Genomic DNA, 21327 nt, shown 5'->3' with positions numbered 1-21327 from the left:
TTTTTTTTTCTGGTCAACCAAACCCAGAGATTATTTGATCTATCTCCCCATATGAAGTAAAGACACTAAACCAATACTAACCAAAACATGACCCCCGTGCCTGAGTTATCATGAAGAAATAAATCACTAAAATACACACCTCTCATTTGAGGCAACACCCTGGAGAGTGAAACACTAGTAAGAAGATAGCATTACTGTGATACCTAAGAACTGGAGTATGGAGTACTTAGAAAAGTGTAAGATGTCATCATAGGCTGCTGGTGGTGATGTTAACTCTACCTCTAAGACTCTGAGATCAAATGCTAGGCCTCAGGCTTGCACCAAGATGAGAAAAATCTACTCAGACAGCTAATCTTTGACCTAGAGGAAACATGAATGAGCTCCATGTCAGCCAAGGAGTAAAGAGCACAACCTGTAGGAATCTTCTATGTTGAGTCAGAAATTAGAAATGGCATACCTCGGTGTATGGAGGCAGTCATAGAGGGAAGTGGCTCTGTGATGTCTGATATCATTTCAGATATTCCTACCCATGTACCAAATAAATGGCAGGTGGTTCTCTGTATATGTGAACAGGCATGATGAGGGGTATTGTTTCCTTTTTTTTTTTTTTTTCTAAGTGCCTATGGAAAAACATGGTTAAATGTTCAAAAAATTATTTTATTTTATTTTGAGAGAGAGAGAGACCAAGTGGGGTAGGGAGAGAGGAAGTGGGAGGGAGAATTTTAGCATGCTCTGCACCCAGTATGGAGCACAAGCCCAGTGCAAGGCTTGAAATCACGACACTGAAATCATGATCTGAGCCAAAATCAAGAGTCAGATGCTTAACCAACTGAACTACACATGCGCCCCTCAAAAATGATTTTTAAAAATGAGCCAAAAATTACTGAAATTAACACAGAAGCCATTTTATAGCAAATATTAATGCTTCCAGGAGCTCTGAAAGGGTTTTAGTTTATTAAAAGAACTATATGAACCTTATGCAACAGAATAATCCAATACACAGGTGCTCAGAATAACCTTGGGAAACTTATTAAATTCTTTCAAGAGTATTAAAACAACTCATACTGTTCCTATATTCACATCCTTCATTGCTAGGTAAGTTCTAAAATCCCCTTCTTGGCCTCTATCTTTTAAAATAAAAGTGTGTATATATGTCTTCCAGTTTACAATGACACTCTTTGTGAGTAATAATGCACTCATTTTTGCTTCACATAGCAACCCATTTTCTTCTGCTCTCTATTTGTCATCTCAAAAATGGGCAATATCTGTCTCTGAAGAAAAACACAGCATAGAAAATATGAGCACACTATCTAAGGATTATCTGACAGTGTCTTATGATAGATTATTCCAAAGAATACATATAACTGCGCTTATCCTTCATCATCAGATCAAATGCATCATTTATCTAGGGTTTTTTTTTTTTTTCCATGAAGAGTAAGTTCCAAAAGAAGGTAATAAACATCACTACCATTTTGACATGCATTACAAATGTCGGTGGGAGATATGTCACATGCTAGGTAATAATACAACTAAGACACAGCCTAAGTGAAAATTGTAAACTAATGTACGTTGTTTTTACTATTGTTTAATGTTTGATAAAATAAATGTATAATTTAACTTTATATTTTATCAATTGAGAAAGCACTATTATCCTTAGGAATCACTAGAAATGCACTTGTTTTTTGCTAATCTGATTTAGGAGCAGGAAGAAAACTACATATCATTAGTTGCCCAATCCATCATTTTGAATGTAAAAGTCCCATATAGAGACCAAGTTAATGTAGTAGTTGAAATAAAACGTGTCCTTAACATGACGTGTTAAAGGAATCTTGTATACTATTAAATGATCTTCATTTTGACATTCAACATGTTCTTTTAAATCATACTTTCAGTTCAATACCTATAACCTAATTTACCAAACTACAATGTAGTCTATATAAAAATAAGCAACAGCAATTAGCATATTTATACTGTAAAAGTTTTTTTTTTTAATAGTAGCAAAGGGTTTTGATGTACAATTATTTTAAAGTGAAAAACAATACTCATTTTCAAAAAATATGCACCTTTTAAATGTCATTAGACCTCATTATTTCTTGAAGGCCCATCAGGTCATGAGGGCTATACAAATATTATAAAGTTCAGAATATGATCCTTTCTTATAAATATCTTCCTTCTCACCCCTTATTTTTATTTGACCTCAATTAGTGCTACTAAAATAATTTTCTGTAAGTGCATATTAAGGAGAAAAATGGTGGTATAGAATGAGGATGCAAGTGGGAAGGGCAATAGTTAAAATATTTAATATAAAGGAAAATTCAAAAGTATAATTCAATAGAGATGAAGAAAACAAAATGGGATATTGAAAAAAGAGAATGAGTGATTGAAAAACACTGAGAAAGTAAGCAAGGAAAGGGAATTGCAGGGTAGAATTTTCATAGAAGGGGTACAGTTCAGAGAACTAACTTGATCTATATATCCACAGAGAGACTGGGACTAGGAAAAAAACAAGCACGCTTTAGACAAGCAGTGAGAAAAGATTTAAAAATATATAGCTCACTGATCTACACATAACAGTTAACTCCGCTTTACTTCCATTTCTCATCACTATCCCTAACCCTATCATACTATTCCTATAGCATTGAATAATCAGGAGCCAGATAATTAAGATCTTCGGGGAAAAATGTCCTTTTCTAAAGAAATGATAAAAATGCTGGGAAAAGTAAGAACTAAGTCAATCAATAATTAGTATAATTAATATAGATGCTGGTACTCAAAGCAAAGCCCCCTAAGTTATGGCATTTAAAAGCCATAGAGCAATGATCATCTGCCTATCCTATACCAATCTTGCCATAGTTCAAACCCAACTAATCCATCAAGAAATCCCACTCAGGTTTTATACTGAATTATTCTTAAAAGCAAACATATAATCAATAATCAGAAGCCATTTAAGAAGAGAATCTTGCACCATTATAGAAGGCAAAACATATTTTAAAAAATAATAACAAGATTCCAGATAAAATAGTAGTACCAGGATCTAAAGATATTATTTTTTAAAATCTAATTACCCTACAGAATATACTGCATTCAGTAAGATCAACTAAGCAAGAACAAGAGGCCATGGAAAAAATTACAAAACAAAGAACTAATTGAAATCAAATGTGTCTCCTCAAAATAAAAATTTTCAGTAAAAATGAAGTTATAGAGTACAAGAGAAAGTATAAGGGAAACAGAGGATTTACATAGGAAGACAAACAACTAAGAGTTCCAGCAAAAGAGAACAGATAAAGATGTAAAATATATTTCTCAGACACATGAATCTACAAAATCAAATTGCCGAGTGAGTGGTAAGTAACTTGATTGAAAAAGGAAAAGAAAAACTTTTAGACTTAAAAAAGCTTTTAGAGTTATCCTAGTGAAATTTCAGAAAACCAATAATCATGAAAGGAAAAAGGATTAGATTGGTTTCAGACTCACTATTAGCGTCTTTGGTTACTAGAGCACGGCATATGAATTCTTTCAAAGTTCTCAGCCAAAATTCTTTCAAACTGAAATTTCATCTTTTCAAACTGGAATTTCATCTTTTGTCAAAATTTAGATTAGTAAAAATTGCATGTTTTCTTAAGAAGTTATATAAGACATAAAGGGAGTATTTTACTACCTCTACTTTTAATATACTTTGGGTATTCGGACTTGTTTATCCTTTGACACACAGCAACATTAACTAAAATGCATCACAGAACTTTAAAGACTCATGGGCACAGAACCCTTTTCTCCTCACTTCCTTCCCTGCCCCATCCCCATCCCCTAGTGAACCCAGTGAACAGTCAGCATACTCTCCAAGACATCAAGTTTAACAACTCCATTCCCAAAATATAAACATTCCTGTAAATTAACAATAAAGGGTGTTGCTACTCTAATCCTAACATGTTGTTACTTTCAAACATCCAGAAGACTAGATGTTTCAAGTAAGGATTTATTTAAAATTTGCCCACTACATACATAGTAGCACTGAAAGAATATTCTGGTTTAGAATCCTTCCTCTTCTCATTTCTTTCAATGTAGTGGAAAGTATAAGCATCTGTAATGCTTAGAGGTGATTTTAACAATTTCACTTCCTCTAGTTTTCAGAATAGTCTTTCCTGATTTTAAACACAAAGTGTACAAAATGTATCTGTTTACTAACTAATTTTGTCAGACACTGGCAACCTCTTTAACATCTAGAAAGACTAGATGTTGTAAATTAGGACTCATTTGTCCTTTATATATACTATATACACAGCTAAGTAAAACAAAATGCAGACATACAGGACAATGGTTAATCCTCCCTAACTATAAACATACTGGTATAAAGCCCTTTGCTCTTTCTTCTCTCTCCTCCCTGGACCAGTACAAATATCATATAATATGTACTGCTCTGAGAGGTGGTTTCATCATTTTGATCATTCCATTTTCAAAAGACAATATTTCATATGAATTTTAACAAAAGGATTATCTACAAAATGTGTTATTTTACTACATCTACTTTTAATATACTTTGTGCACTTCTAAACATCTAGAAAGGCTAGATGTTTCAAATAAGGACTTGAGTTTGTCCACTATATACACAGTAGTGTTAAATAAACTACACACATGTAACAATGGGTTATATCTGAAAGTGTCTTCTGCATGGGAACATTCCAGTCTAGAACCCTTCATTTCTCACAACTCCTCTCTACCGCCAACCCAGTGGGTGAGTGCAAATAGGCACGTGTCACTTAGATGTGACTACAATGTTATCTCTTCAAGTCCTTTTCAGAAGACAGCCTTTCGATGAATTTTAACACAAAGTGTACAAAATGTGTTAGTTTAATAATTCTACTTTTGTCATACATTGGCAACCTCTTTAATATCTAGAGACTAGATATTATAAAATCAGGACCTATTTGTCCAGTATATGTATATAATATATACAGTCAAGTTAAATGCACATAACATGTAGGGCAATGAATAAGCTGAAATTTCCTAGTACACACTAGCAAAGCATCTTTTGCAAATTCTTCCCTCCCATTTCCCTCAAAAAAAGGAACAAGTATACCATTCAGACAGGTGGTTTAGCAATTCCATCTCCAAAGATAATATTTCCCATCAGTTTTTAAAAGCTATTTATAAGAAGCATTACTCTACTTTTAAATACATCAAGCATTTCTAAATATCTAGAAAGACTAGATATTTCATATAAGTACTTGTCCACCGAGTACACAACAGCACTGTTAAATAAAATTGCACACACCTAACAATGGGTATAATCTGAGGTATCATACACCAGTAAAATGAAAATGAACCCCAGTAAAAAGAAAACAAAATACCCACCCAAGAAAGCAGCAAATAGAAATATCAGGATGACATTTGAGCAGCAGACCTAGAGAGTAACCATGAATAACCACTCTTGACAGAGCTGGAAGAAAGATCTCCAGGAAAATGCTGAAACCAGAGCATGTGGAGAATAAATTTCACTAAATAAATAATATGACATGATTGAGAGTTTGGAAAAACTTTAGGATATAATAAAGGAACAGACTAAGAGGAAATACAAAGGCAAAAAGCAACTTTAAAAAAAATGAAATTCTGCACTGAAAAGTCAGCATCCAAATGTAAAGCAACCAATTATCATTAGAACAGAAAATCAGTGGACTTCAAAAGAGAAATGTACTCCAGGTAATAGAAATAATAAATATTATAAATTTTAGAAGTAAAGAAAATAAGTATTCATTTCTTATTCCTACGGGAAACTAGAAAGGTAATTACAGATTTAAGTAGAAAATCTATACCAAAAAAAAAAAAAAAAAGCATACTAATGCTTCTTTTTTTCCTAAAAATAAAACTAATACCTGGTTCAATTTTGAGTATTCACTGGGGTGTGAAAACAGGACCCTATGTGTGGACATTCGATTTTGAGTAGCCCAAAAGCTTTGAAACAATTAGTATTCACAGAACACTATATGGCTCTCTAAAACAAACAAACAAAACAATATTTGCATCATGATAGCAATGGAAGTGGAGTTCACTGGTCTTCAATTTTTATAAACAACCTAGAGACAGAGCACAAAAGATTTATAAATTGGTTGCAGATTAGAATGCAAATGTTACCAATCTTTAAAAATATAAAATCACTGCTGAGAGATTTTAAGAAATGGAAGGGAGAATGAGACATAAAATAAAGGAGCTATGATAGCATGCTCTTAGAAAGAAAGGACCCCAGATAATCCATTTCATGAATCCAAACATAAAGGTTTAAGTACATCAGTGACTGTAAGTATCTAATTCCATTTATAAGGAAGAATAAAGATTGTGATATAACAGTATCAAGAGAGGAACAAGAAGGTTAAAATAGTAAATGACTTAAATTTTCGACCAACATATCAGGAAGTCAATAAATAACATCTAAAGTTGGTAAATCAAAAAATAAAATACAGGAATGTTAATAAGAAATTACAGTTAATGGGGCGCCTGGGTGGCTCAGTGGGTTAAAGCCTCTGCCTTCGGCTCAGGTCATGATCCCAGAGTCCTGGGATCGAGCCCCACATCGGGCTCTCTGCTCGGCAGAGAGCCTGCTTCCTCCTCTCTCTCTCTGCCTGCCTCTCTGCCTACTTGTGATCTCTGTCTGTCAAATAAATAAATAAAAAAAACAAAATCTTTAAAAAAAAAAAAAAAAAGAAATTACAGTTAAAAACAAAAAGAAGCACAAATACAGATCTTCAAAGACAATTGTCTCTCAAAGGCAAAGTTTGAGGTAGCTAAAAGTGGTATAGGATATCTATAAGCTTTTTTGTACAATTAATTTGTGTGAAGGGTACAATGTCTGTGTCTAGATTCCTTTTTTTTTTTTTTTCATTTTTCCAGGTGAATGTCCAGTTGTTTCAGCACCATTTGTTGAAAAGATTGTCTTTACTCCATGGTATTGCCTTTGCTCCTTTGTCAAAGCTAATTGGCTGTATTTATGTGGATATATTGATCTTTTTGTTTCTTTTGTGAATACCATACTCATTTGATTACTGTAGCTTTATAGTTAAGTGTTGAAATCAGATGGTATCAGTCTTCTTTCTTCAGTGTTGTGTTGGCTATTTTGGGTCTTTTGCCTCTCTGTGTTAATTTTGGAAATAGTTTTTCAATAACTACCAAATACCTTACCTGAATTTTGAATGGTGCGATATTAAACCTAAAGATCAATTATAAAAAAAAATAGTTATAATTTCTTCCTTAAGTATTTGGAAGAGTTCACCAGTGGAACCCATCTGTTGTGGTACTTTCTGTTTTGGAGTATTATGAATTATTGATTTGATTTATTTAATACATATAGAGCTACTCAAATTGACATTTTTGTGTCATTTTGGCCCATTATGTCTTTCAAAGAATTGTTTCATTTCATCTAGGTTTTCTATTTGTTAAGGCTAGAGTTTATATTAATTTTTATTACCTTTTTAATGTCCATGTGATCAGTAATGATGTCCTATTTCATTTATGGTATGAGTAATTGTGTCCTCTCTTGTTTTTTCTTAGTTTACTAAAACCTTATCATCATTATTCATCTTTTAAAAGAACCAGATTCCAGTTTTGTTTACTTTCTCTACTGATTTCCTTTCTTTGATTTCAGTGATCTCTACTCTAATTTTTTTTTTTAAAGATTTTATTTATTTATTTGACGGGGGAGAGAGATCACAAGTAGGTAGAGAGGCAGGCAGAGGCAGGGGAAGCAGGCTCTCTGCTCTGCAGAGAGCCCCATGCGGGGCTTGATCCCAGGACCCTAGCAGAAGGCAGAGGCCTAACCCACTGAGCCACCCAGGTGCCCCTCTCTGCTCTAATTCTTAAAATTTTTCTTCTCCTTATGTGGGATTTTAATTTGCTCCTTTATTTCCCCCTTAGTTTTCCAAGGAAGTTTAGGTGATTGATTTTATTTAGTTCTTTTTCTTTTTATTGTATGCATTTAATGCTGTAAATTCCTTTCTAAGCATTCCTTTCACTGCACCCTACAAATTTTGGTAAAGTTTTTTTTTTTTAATTTCATTTAGTTTAAAATATTTTTAAAATTCTCTTGACATTTCTTCTCTGACTTGTGCATTATGTGGAAGCATGTTGTTTAATTTCCATATAGTTTAATAGTTTGTACTGTGTGCCAGGGACTGATCTACATGTTTAGTATATATTATCTCATTTTAATTTGTTAAATGACAATTTCTATTTTAGAAATAAGCTCCTCTATAAAGAACATAAAACTTAGTAGGAAATATACCCTTACAAAATAGTAGTCCCCACAAGTATGTGATTATTTTATCTAATTACATTATATAATAGATATATTATGTATGTAATTTAATTGGCTTCATAGGCATATTATTTTATGTATAAACATAACATACAGATTATATTACAAAATATTTATGTTATGGTTTTGCACTTTATGCATACACTATTAAACATGCATATACATAGGTATGCCACACACACACACACACACACACACACACGCAGGACTGAATCAACAGCATCCTCTGCTGTTGCAGAAACTGGCACCCCTGAAGGATGATCCCAGCTCATTTTAGTGGATTTCCAGGAAGTGGATTGAAGGGTTTTTAGGAAGAGGTTCAATGTATTTTTTCAAATTCCTTTGTGGCCTCTCTTTTTCAAGTTTGCTGCTATGTTGGGCATTTGGGTTTTCTGCTTTTAAATATTTTTGAGTGTTCTACTTACTCATGGATTAAAAAAATTAATTGTACAAATGTAAATGTACAATGTAAAATGTACATTGTAAATGTAAATGTAAATGTAAAGTGTAAGATGCAAGATGCAATTGCAAGATGCAATTTTACATTTACCTAAATGTAAAATGCAAGACTATAAAACTCCTAAAAGATAACATAAGGAAAAAAACCTAGATGACCTTGGTTATGGCCATGCTTTTTTTTGACATAATAACAAAGGTATGATCCATGAAAAAAATACTTGATTTCATCAAAAAATTTCTGCTCTCTTGGGACGCCTGGGTGGCTCAGTCGGTTAAGCGGCTGCCTTTGGCTCAGGTCATGATCCCAGCGTTCTGGGATCGAGTCCCACATCGGGCTCCTTGCTCGGCAGGGAGCCTGCTTCTCCCTCTGCCTCTAGCCTGCCACTCTGTCTGCCTGTGCTTGCGCTCTGTATCTCTCTCTCTAACAAATAAATAAAATCTTTAAAAAAAAAAAAAAATTTCTGCTCTCCAAAAGACAATGTGAAGAGAATAAGAAGATAAGTCACATAAGGAGGAAAAATATTCACAAAACACACATCTGATTTAAAAACAAAACAAAACAAAACAAAACTCTTCTCCAAAATATACAAAGAACTCTTAAAACTCAATAAGAAAGCAGACAACCCAATTAAATAAGCCTATGACATTAATAGACCCCTCACAAAATAGCATATACAGATGGCAAAGAAGCATATGAAAGCATATTCCATATTATATGTAACCAGGAAAAAGCAAATTAAAACAATGAGATATCACTACACACTATTTGGAATGGCCAAAAACCAGAACACTGACATCACCAAATGCTGGTGGAGCAACAGGAACTCTTCTTATATGCTGGCTGAAATGCAAAATAGTATAGCCACTTTTGGAAAATATTTTGGCAATTTCTCAGAAAAATAAATACACTCTTAACATGCAATCCAACAGTTATGACCTTAATATTTACCCAAAGGAGATGAAAACTTATGTCACACAAAACCCACACATGAATGTTTATAACAACTGTGTTAATAACTGCCAAAATTTGGAAGTAATCAAGATGTCCCTCAGTGGGTAAATGGATAAATAAACTGTTATATATATAGAAAATTGATTATTATTCAGCGCTAAGAATAAATGAGCTGTCAAGATGGAAAGACATGAAGAAATATTAAGTGGATATTACTAAGTAAAAGAAGCCAATTCAAAAAGGCTACATACAAAAAAAGTATGATTGCAACTACATGACATTGTGGAAAAGGGAAAACTATAGAGATAGTAAAAGGGTCAGTAGTTGCCAGGGGTTAGGGGGTGGGAGGGATAAATAGGTGGAACACAAACAATTTTTATGGTGGTGAAAATACTCTGAATGATACTATGATGATAGGTACACACCACTATACTTTTGTCAAACCTATATAATACACAACACCAAGAGTAAACCATAACGCAACTATGGACTTGGCTGATTATAATGTGTCAATGTAGGTTTACTGATTGTAACAAACACACCACTCATATTGAGAATGATGATAATCGGAGAGGCTACACATGTGTTGTGGCAGGAGATATATGGGAAAGCTATGTACCTTCCTCTCAAATTTGCTGTAAACCTAAAACTTTGCTTAAAAAAAAAGTCTTAAAAGATACCTAGTATTAAAAAACTCTCTTATAACCATTAAATAAATGCCAAATTTTCTTAGTGAATATTAATTTTCAATCTGATAAGTAAAAGCTACCTAAATTTTAAATTTGGTATTTTATTTATCTGATACTTTATTAAGGTATAATTTATTAATTAAATTATTAAAATGAGTCAAAAATAAAATAACTAAAATCCAATGCTTGAATTATTTTAGTTCATAAAATTAACTTGTAAGTTCTCTAAATGTAAACGATAAACATTAATATATGGTTAAATAAAATATTTTGATACTACATTACCTTTTATGTAGTACATATGCACTTACACGCCAAAGCTGGCAGTTTAGAATGAAGTAAATTTTCTTCCTAAGTATAAAAACCACTTGATGTAACATGTGAAATCCTCAAAACCATTCTTTGCCATACCTACACACTAACTTGAATATGTATATATTGAATAACTCTCCAATGAGAATAGATGAAATAATAAAGTAACTGCATGCACTTTATAAACCTATTCTTCTACTACTAAGCCTCCACTATCTGAGTCATGAGAAAAAGTAAAAAAAAAAAATTAGAAATAGAAAACTACTGAAATATGTGAGAAAATGCTATTTATAATCCATTATATATGAATATACAAAATATACTAATATTATATACCAGATAGACTAATCAATCTACTATTCTTTTGCCATTAGTTGGAAGAAGTTGAACGTAAGGCAAACTCCCTTTTGATTAATTATAATTTTATCTCACATTATGCCTCTTCTTGTTATCAAAATCTAAAGCTCCTTTTGACATTACTTCAACTCTTACAGACCCTACACTAAGTTAATGTACTTCCCAAACTCATCTTTTTTTTCTCCTCTCACCCTTTCTAGGACAACTCTAATGAAAAGATGAGATTATCCACGGAATAGAAAATATTTTAATTCCAAATAAAGCATTTAAATTTGTTATGACTTTACTTCATAGATAAAAACAGACTACCATTTACTTATATTCTCTCAAAAGACATATCAAAAAAGAATCATAATTACTAAACTTAAATATTGGACTTTCAATTGCAGCAGTTTATGACTATATACTGCAAAAATTTTTTCTGGTAAAAGCTAAGTAAAACATACTTTTATTACATTGTTCCACTCAACATGAGATAAAACAAAAATCAGGAAAAATAGCTGATATATATATATATATATATATATATATATATATACACACACACACACACACACACACACACATACATATACATATATATAGGCTATTAGCAGTAAACATATGTAAAAATGGGTTGCTGTGGTAACAAATGCCAAAACCAGAATTGCAATCCTGAGATTAAGTTTGAGGACCAACATAAGATAGAGAAGCAGAATTTTAGTATAATTTAAAGAAATAAAAACTGCAAGTACAAGCAACAAGCAACTAGCAATAATTATCAAGAATAGTCTTTAAAAAAACAAATGTAGCCTTCAGAAGTATAAAACAAAACTGTTAACACATAAAAACATAAAAATAGATTTTAAAAGAAATTCAACATATATAGAGAGAAAGCTAGAAAAAGAAAAAATTTCTAAAAATGCAGCAAAGGGAGATAAGTATGTAAAAATTTTAAAAAAGAAGTTAAGAAATATGTAAGACAGAATGAGGCAGTATAACCTACATCTAATTACAGCCATGGATAGAATAATTTTTTTTTAATGTAATAGGAAGCAATAGTCACTGCAATAATGAGTAGAAGATTTAAGATATGACAAAAGATATGCTACCCAAACACAGGATAACATAATTCATGGGAAATGAAATAATAGTATACCTATTATGAAAAAACTACTGGACAAAAAGACAAAGATGAAATCTTAAAAGCATTCAGAAAAATGAAATAAATTTGTAGATATATCTACAAGACCAGTGCTCTAACCCCTGAGCTATGGAGCCAGCTGCTGCTATTTGTAGATATATCTAAATAAGAATTATCTTTAGAAATGATTTGGTTATGTTAAAAAAGCAGAACTAAATACCAAACCAAATATATATGTAAATTGGGAATGTTCCATTCAGAGTTAAAGAGTTTGAAGAGCTCTGTATTATTCAAGTAATTAATTTTAGATTGTAATATATATTCACATTAAATTTTTAAGGGTAAACACTAAAAAAAAGGAAAAATACATGGTAAAAAAAAGCAATGTATTTTAAAGCAAGGAATGAGAAATAAAAGTATGAAAAGATGAATGTAACACAAAAAAGAGATGGTAGGTGATATATCAATAATCATAAAAGGTATAAAACACCTAAACAAATGTAAGTGAACAAAATTACCAGATAAATAAAAGAGATTATCATCTATATATTATTTTTTACTAAAGCAACAGCTAAACATAACAGAAAATTTTTGAAAGTAAAGGAATAAAAAGATGTACTAGTAAATATTAATCAAAGAAAGTAGCTATGTAACAGAAAATAGGCCACAAGACAAAAAGCATTGCTAGAAAAAGAAAAGTTTGAAGAAAAATTACGTACAATAAACATGAATAAAATAAATGGCTTTTTAAAGAGGATTTCTTTATTTTTTTTTTTAATTTTATTTGTCAGAGAGAGAGAGAGAGAGAGCGAGCACAGGCAGACAGAGAGGCAGGCAGAGGCAGAGGGAGAAACAGGCAAATTCCAGGACACTGGGATCATGACCTGAGCCGAAGGCAGCCACTTAACCAACTGAGCCACCCAGGCATCCCAGAATTTCTTTATGTTTCACTTTCAAAACAAATTCTAGAACAAATAGTTATTTATAATCTTTGACCCAATAATGTTAATTCTTTAGGCTTATCCCAAAGAAATAATCAGAGATATGTAGAGAGCTTTTATTTACAAAGATGGCCTCATGGAATTATTTGAAATCAAAACAATGGAAATAATCAAAATGAGTAGATACTGGGAGATAAAATATGAAAATATACAAATAATGAAATAAACAAATAATGAAATATACAAATAATGAAGCATTATAAGGACATTAAATTTTGTTTTCTAAAGAATATATATCATCATGAGAAATGCTTATGCTATTCTATGTAAAAATGAACATATAAAATTGTATATTAAATGTGTCAACTATATTAGCATTTTTACTGGAAAAATATATAAAATGTTACTCATTTCATTTACTTATGCATATACTTTATATATGTGTGTAAATATATGCATAAAATACCACAAGGAAATAAATATAGCATTGGTTATTAAAAATGATTTAAAATAAAAATACAGAATTTTATCTTCAAAAGATTGAGATCATATCATATCATGAAACATGAAGTCAACCACAAGAAAAAATCTGGAAAGACCACAAATATATGGAGGTTAAATAACATGCTACAAAACAATAAATGGGTCAGTCAGGAAATCAAAGAGGAAATTAAAAAATACATAGACAGAAATGAAAATGAAAACACAATAGTCCAAAACCTTTGGGATGCATCAAAAGCAGTCCTAAGAGGAAACTATATAGCAATACCTTAAGCCTACCTTAAGAAGCAAGAAAAATATTAAACAACCTAACCTCATACCTAAAGAACCTAGAAAAAGAACAACAAAAACCAATGACAGCAGAAGAAGGGGAAAAAATAAAGATTAGGGCAGAAATAAATATTATGGAAACAAACAAAAAACAATAGAACAGATTGGTGAAACCAAGTCGTGGTTCTTTGAAAAAATTAATAAAATTGTTAAATCCCTAGCCATACTTATCGTACATAAAAGAGAAGGGACCCAGATAAATAAAATCACAAATAATAGAGGATAAATATCAGTCAATACCACATAAATACAAACAATTATAAGAGAAAATTAAGAAAAACTATATGCCAACAAACTGGGTAACCTGGAAGAATGGATGAATTCCTAGAAACATAAACTATGAAAACTGAAACAGGAAGAAATAGAAAATTTGAACAGACTGATAACTAACAAAAACATTGAATCAGTAGTCAAAAATCTCCCAACCAACAAAAGTCCAGAGCCAGATGGCTTCACAGTAGAATTCTACCAAACACTTAAAAGAGTTAACACCTATTCTTCTCAAATTATTCCAAAAAAAAGAAAAGGAAAGAAAACTTCCAGCTTCATTCTATGAGGCCAGCATTACCTAATACCAAAACCAGATAAAGACTCCAATAAAAAGAGAATTACAGGCCAATATTCCTAATGATACCAAAAATCTCATCAATAAAACAGGAGCAAACCAAATACACAATACATTAAAAGAATCATTCTCCACAAAAAAGTGAGATGTATACCAGGGATGCAAATATGGTTCAATATTTTCAAATCAATCAACATGATACACATTAATAAAAGAAAGGATAAGAGTCATATGATCCTTTCAATAGATGCAGAAAAAGCATTTGACCAAGTATGATATCCATTCATGATAAAAAAAAAAATTAAAAAAAAAACCCTTAACAAAGTAGGATTAGAGGGAACATACCTCAACATAATGGAGGCCATATATGAAAAATCCATAGCTAATGTCATCCTCAATGAGGAAAAACTGAGAACTTTTCTGTCAGGAACAAGACAGGGATGTCCACTCTCACCACCATTATTTAACATAGCACTGGAAGCCCCAGCCACAAAACTCAAACCAAAAATACAACTAAAAGGGATACAAATTGTCAAGGAAGAAGTCAAACATTCACTATTTGCAGATGACATGATACTCTATATAGAAAATCCCAAAGACTCTACCAAAAAAAAATTGCTAGAACTGATAACCAAGTTTGGTAAAGTCACAGAATACAAAATCAATGTACAGAAATTGGCTGCATTTCTATACACCAATAATGAAGCATAAGACAGGGAAAACAAGAATCAATCCCATTTACAATTGCACTGAGACCATAAGATACCTGGAAATAAACCTATATAGATATATATACAAAACCAGTAAAGAGGTGAAAGACCTCTACTCTAAACTATAAAACCCTGATGAAAGAAATTGAAGAACACACAAAGAAAGAAAAGCATTCCATGCTTACGTATTGGAAGAACAAATATTGTTAAAATGTTTATACTACCTACAGCAATCTACACATTTAATGCAATCCTTAACAAAATACCAACAACATTTTTCACAGAGCTAGAACAAAGAATCCTAAAGTTTGTATGGAACCACAAAAGACACCAAATAGACAAAGCAACTCTGAAAAAGAAAAAGAAAAGCTGGAGGCATCACAATTCTGGACATAAGCTATATTCTAAAGCTGTAGTGAGCAGAACAGTATGGTACTGGCACAAAAACAGACCCACGTATCTACAAAACAGAACGGAAAACCCAGAAAGGAACCCAAAACCCTATGGTCAACTAATCTTCAACAAAAAATAACCAATGGGAAAAAGACAGTCTCTTCAACAAATGGTGTTGGGTAATTGGACAGCAACATGCAAAAGAATGAAACTAGACCACATCTTACACCATACTCAAAAATAAATTGAAAATGGATGAAAGACCTAAATGTGAGACCTGAAACCATAAAAATCCTACAGAACACAGGCAGTAACCTCTTTGACATGGGCCATAGGAACTTCTTCCTAGATATGTCTCCTGAGGAAAGGGAAACAGCAAAAATAAACTATAGGGACTTCATCAAAATAAAAAGCTTCTGCACAGTGAAAAAAACAAGCGACAAAAATAAAAGGCAATCTACAAAATGGAAGAAGATATCTGCAAATGACCTTTCTAATAAATGGTTAGTATCCAAAATATATAAATAACATAAAATGCAATACCCAAAAAATGAATAACCCAATTAAAAAGTGGGGAGAAGGGGCACATGGGTGGTTCAGTTGGTTAAGTGTTCTGCCTTCAGCTGGGGTCCTAGGATTGAGCCCTGCATCAGGCTCCATGCTCAGCAGGAAGCCTGCTTCTCCTTCTCCCTTTGTCCTGTCCCCTGTTAATACTCTCTCTCTCTCCTTCTCTCTCTCTCAAATAAATAAAATCTTCTGAAAGAAAAGATAAAAAATACAGAGAAGACCTGAATACACATTTTTCTAAAGATATACAGATGGCCAATAAACACATGAAGACATGTTCAACATCCCTCTTCATCAGGGAAATACAAATCAAAGCTTTAAGCAAAACCTCACACCAGTCGCAATGGCTAAAATTAATAACACAAGAAATAACAGGTGTTGGCAAGGATGTGTAGAAAGAGGAATGCTCTGACACTGTCAGTAGAAATGTAAACTGGTGCAGTCACTCTGGAAAAAAGTATGGAGGTTCCTCAAAAAGTTAAAAATAGAACTACCCTTCATTCCTGTAATCACATTATTAAGGATTTAGCCAATGAACACAAAAATATTCATTCAAAGAGTTACATGGATTCTGATGCTTATAGCAGCATTATCAACAACAGCCAAATTATGGAAAAGCACAAATATCCATCAACTGATCAACAGGTAAAGATGTGGTATATGTATGCATAGTGAAGTATTACTCAACCATAAAAAAGAATGAATCTTGCCAGTTGACATGGGTGGAGGTAGAAAGTATTATGCTAAGCAAAATCAGTCAGTCAGAGAAAGACAAGTACCCATATGCTATCACTCATATGTGGAATTTAAGAAACAAGACAAATAATCATACTGAAGAAAAAGAGGAAAACCAAGAAACATAATCTTAAGTAATAAAGAACAAACTCATGGTTTTACCAGAGGAAAAGCTGAACAAACTTATGGTTTTACCAGAGGGGAAGCTTATATGGAGATGGGTGAAATAAGTGATGGGGATTAAGAAGTACTTGTGATGAGCACTGGATATTATATGTAAGTGTTGAATCACTAAATTCTATATCTGAAACTAATATTACACTGTATGTTAACTAACTGGAATTTAAATTAAAATATATAAATAAATAAATAGGAAATATTCCCCACCTCATTCAATGATACTACAGTTTTATAAAAAGACAGTGACTAAAAAGAGAAACAAAGGCCAATTTTGTTCATAAACTAGAAGCATCCTTAAAAAAACAGTGAATTAGATCCAACTCTACATAAATCAGATAACATACAATGAATAAGTTTAGTTTTATCCCAAGAATGAAAGAGAATGTTCACATTAGAAACTCTATGTTACTCATCACATTAAAATATTAAATGGAGAAAATTATCTCAAAAGCATAAAATTCAATATTAATTCAATATTTAACCCATAAGCATGAGAAAAAATTACCATTTACTTATTTTTACCAAAATTAACACTAACTCATGATAAAGCACAAATAAACAAACTTAGCAAACATGGAAGTAAAGGTTAACTTTTTTAGCCTGGTAAAGAATATCTACCAAAGGATCACAATTAACATCATTTGCTCATGTTAAAACAACAGAATCATTCCTTTAAAATGAAGAAAAGAATGAGAATACCCACTCAACAACTTTTACTCAACAACTTTCTAGAGGTCGAAGACCATGCACAAAGGTAAGTTTACATAAAATATTGCAGGTTTGGAAAAGGAAAATCACAGCCATCATTATTGATAGATGATATCATTATAAACAATAAAAGTTAAAAAAACAGAAAAACTTTTGGAAGGGAAACTGTAGCAAGGTTATTGTATTTAAGTTCTACTTAGAGTAATCAATCTCATGTCTACAACATGTCTAACAGCAAGTAACTTTTTTTTCATTTATACATTCATTCAAATACAAATATTTATGGATATTTACTATTTGCCAGTAATGTTTTTGGAACTGGGAATATATCAGTATATAAAACAGATATATATCCCTGCTTTTGTGGAGCTTACATTGTAGAGGAGAAGAGGTACAATAAGGAAGTTAATAATAAGTAAAACAGATATGTAAGAAAAAGATAAGTAAAACATGTATGGAGGGGGTGGGAAAAAGGCAGGAAAGGGACCAAGAAAGGATTAGGAAATGAGGGGTGGAATTAAAATTTAGATTAGAAAAGTTTAGATTGGGTGGCTATTGGCAGTCTCTTTATAAAGAGATATTTGACTAAAGCTTTAAAGAAAATGAGGGGACAAGCTATTTGGATGTCTGAGAGAAGAATTCAGGCAGAGGAAACCTCAGGTAAAAAGCCTAAAGGCGGGGGCATGTATAGAGTGTTCTACAAACAGGTAGGTGGGTAGTGTGGCCACAGTTGAGCCAAAGATGGAAGAATAGCAGGAAAGGAGATCAGAGAGTTAAAACAAGGCCACATCATGTAGACCAGCAGAGGCCATAACAACTTCACTTAAGATAGAACGCCACTAGAAAATTTTAAGCAGACAAATGTTATGGACAGGCTTATGTTTTAACAGAATCACTCTGGCTGCTGTGTTCCAAGATGACTAAAAGAAAATGAAGACAAAGGAGAGAGAGCAGTTAAAACACTACTGCAATAATCCAAACTAGAGATGATGGAAACAAAAATTCAAGAACAGACTAACAGTGTTAGCAGCCAGGAAAGATGAAGTGTGGACATTTTCAAAGATAGACCCAAAATAATTTCTTTTCATATCTGATGTCAAGTGTGTGACAGAGAAATGACTCAAGGATAACTCCAGAGTTCTCTGGCTAAGTAATTAGAGGAATGAAATTTCCACTAATTAAGATGGAGAAAACTCCTAAAGACAGAGCTTTAGTGGAGAACTGACAGCTAACTGCATGTGTCAAACATGCAGTTGGACATACAAAACTAGAGTTCAGAAAGAGAGCTCAGCATAAGATATGAATTAAGGAGTTGTTAACATATAGGTAATTTAAAACCATGAGACTAGATGAGATCACCTATGGAGTGGTGATGGCAAACAGAAGAGATCCTAGAACTGAGCTCTAGAACACCTCAACAGGCAGAAGTTGGAGAGATGAAGTTCAAACAAAAGTTCAAAGCAAAAGAAATGAAAAATTATGAAATCTACCTCCAATATCAAGGTCTAGGAAATAACCAGAAAGTGAATGACTGAGAATGGAACAGGATCACTAAAACAGAGGCCACCAAGGAATTGAAAGTCCTGCGTTATGAAGAATTAAAAATCATGAAAAATTATAGCAGAAATCATTTTTAAGAAAGTGACAATGTCACAGGGATTTTTTATTTAATTTAGCAAAAAAAAAAAAAAAAAGAGAGAGAGAGAGAGAAAAAGTGCCTGTATTAAAAGTTACAGTGAGTAGGATAATCTGATGATATGAGAGTCAAGGTAGATTGTATTTATGAAGGAAAGTGGAGAAAGGGACTTGAAAGCAGAAATGAGAAGCAGAGGGGACATTTATCTTAATTCCACATCCAATGTTATGGTTGAGTAAAATACTCAACCATACTCTTAGTACTCAACAGTACTCTTAAGAATGCTAAAGAACAGGGTGACCTGGAGTTGGCTCATACTGGCTTATTTTTTAAAAGATTTATTTATTTATTTGAGACAGAGAGAAAGAGAGAGAGAGAGAGAGAACATGAGCAGGAGGGGCAGAGAGAGAGGGAGAGAGAGAATCCCAAGCAGACTCCTGCTGAGTGTGAAGGCCATTGTGGGGCTGGATCCCAGGACACTGAGATCATGATCTGAGCCCAAACTCAGAGTCAGACACTTAACCCACTGCTCATCTAGGCACCCCTAGCTCATACTGGTTTATAATTGCTGACTGTGGACATCAATTTCCAATTCCACATTTGGCAAATTATGATGGAAGATGAATAACTCTGATGCATTTATAGCACAGAGACTGGAAAAAACAACAAATCAAGGGGTTTTTTGTTTGTTTCTTCTTCCAAAGAACTATTAAATATTTACTAGCATCCACTGGCTTCAGGAAAAACAATAACTAGGGAAAAGCTAGATTTCCATTAGCACAGAAGGGGAAGGTAACAGTCACAGTATTCGTTAAAAATATAGAGGATTTGCTGGCCAGTAATCTTGAGTTGCAAACAGTACAGAGAAAAAGTTTCAGAAGAGAGATTGGGTCAGAAAAAGTGAAAGGGGCGCCTGGGTGGCTCAGTGGGTTAAAGCCTCTGCCTTCGGCTCAGGTCATGATCCCAGGGTCCTGGGATCGAGCCCCGCATTGGGCTTTCTGCTCCGCGGGGAGCCTGCTTCCTCCCCTCTCTCTCTCTGCCTGCCTTTCTGCCTACTTGTGATCTCTCTCTGTCAAATAAATTAAAAAAAAAAAAAGAAAAAAATTTAAAAAGAAAAAAAAAGAAAAAGTGATATAAGGAAATGCAGGGAGAGTTAGAATTCTGGAGCAAATGAACTGGGAGTCCTGAACTCCTTATAAACACTAAACATGATAGATACAAGGTATGAGTGTCAAAGAAAGACATTAAGGTTGGGCAGGCCAAGAACATGTGTTGCTCAGAATCTCCCGTTTGGCTCCTGCTGACAAAAGCATGTCCTGTAGGTGGGTGGTCTTATTCTGCATACTTGGGCACTCTGTTGTCTCCTGCCAATGGTGTCCTGCAGAGGTGTGGTCTTACTCCAGGGTTGAGAGTTCCCTCTCCACTCCTGCTGATAGAGGAGGTGTGGAGTCGGACAGAAGGTGTATCTTGCACTGAGCTCAGAGGCTCCTTCCTGATTTCTGTTGAAGAAAGCCTCAAAGCCAACAAAGGAACAGGTTATTTAACTACTTATAAATATCATTTATAATAGCAAAAAATTATAAGGCACTTGGAATTACATTTAACAAAAACATGTATGAGATCTGAATGAAATTATAAAAATATTACTAAAAGATATTAAAGAAAATTTGAATATATGGGGAGATAAACCATGTTCATTAATGCATCAAAACACTCCATACCATAAAGATGCTAATTATCATTACATTGATCTATAAAACCTAAGCTATTTAAAAGTCCTTAGAAATTTTTTTAGAAATTTGACAAGTCTATTTTAAAATATACAGAGAATTACAGAATAACAAAGTGCTTCTGAAGAACATAAATAAGG

The 21327-nt window shown here is 32.9% G+C and overlaps 1 protein-coding gene across 2 annotated transcripts in view; it reads right to left on the bottom strand.

Moving 5' to 3' along the window:
• Positions 1 to 21327, bottom strand: part of SPAG16 (sperm associated antigen 16) — a 1029828-nt gene that overhangs the window by 918891 nt on the left and 89610 nt on the right. The gene's annotated exons all lie outside the window — the stretch shown is intronic.

Source organism: Mustela erminea, chromosome 8, assembly GCF_009829155.1.
Source record: "Mustela erminea isolate mMusErm1 chromosome 8, mMusErm1.Pri, whole genome shotgun sequence".
NCBI classification, from domain to species: domain Eukaryota; kingdom Metazoa; phylum Chordata; class Mammalia; order Carnivora; family Mustelidae; genus Mustela; species Mustela erminea.
The sequence above is the reverse complement of the archived record's forward strand: the minus strand, read 5'-3'. Positions and strand labels throughout refer to the sequence as shown.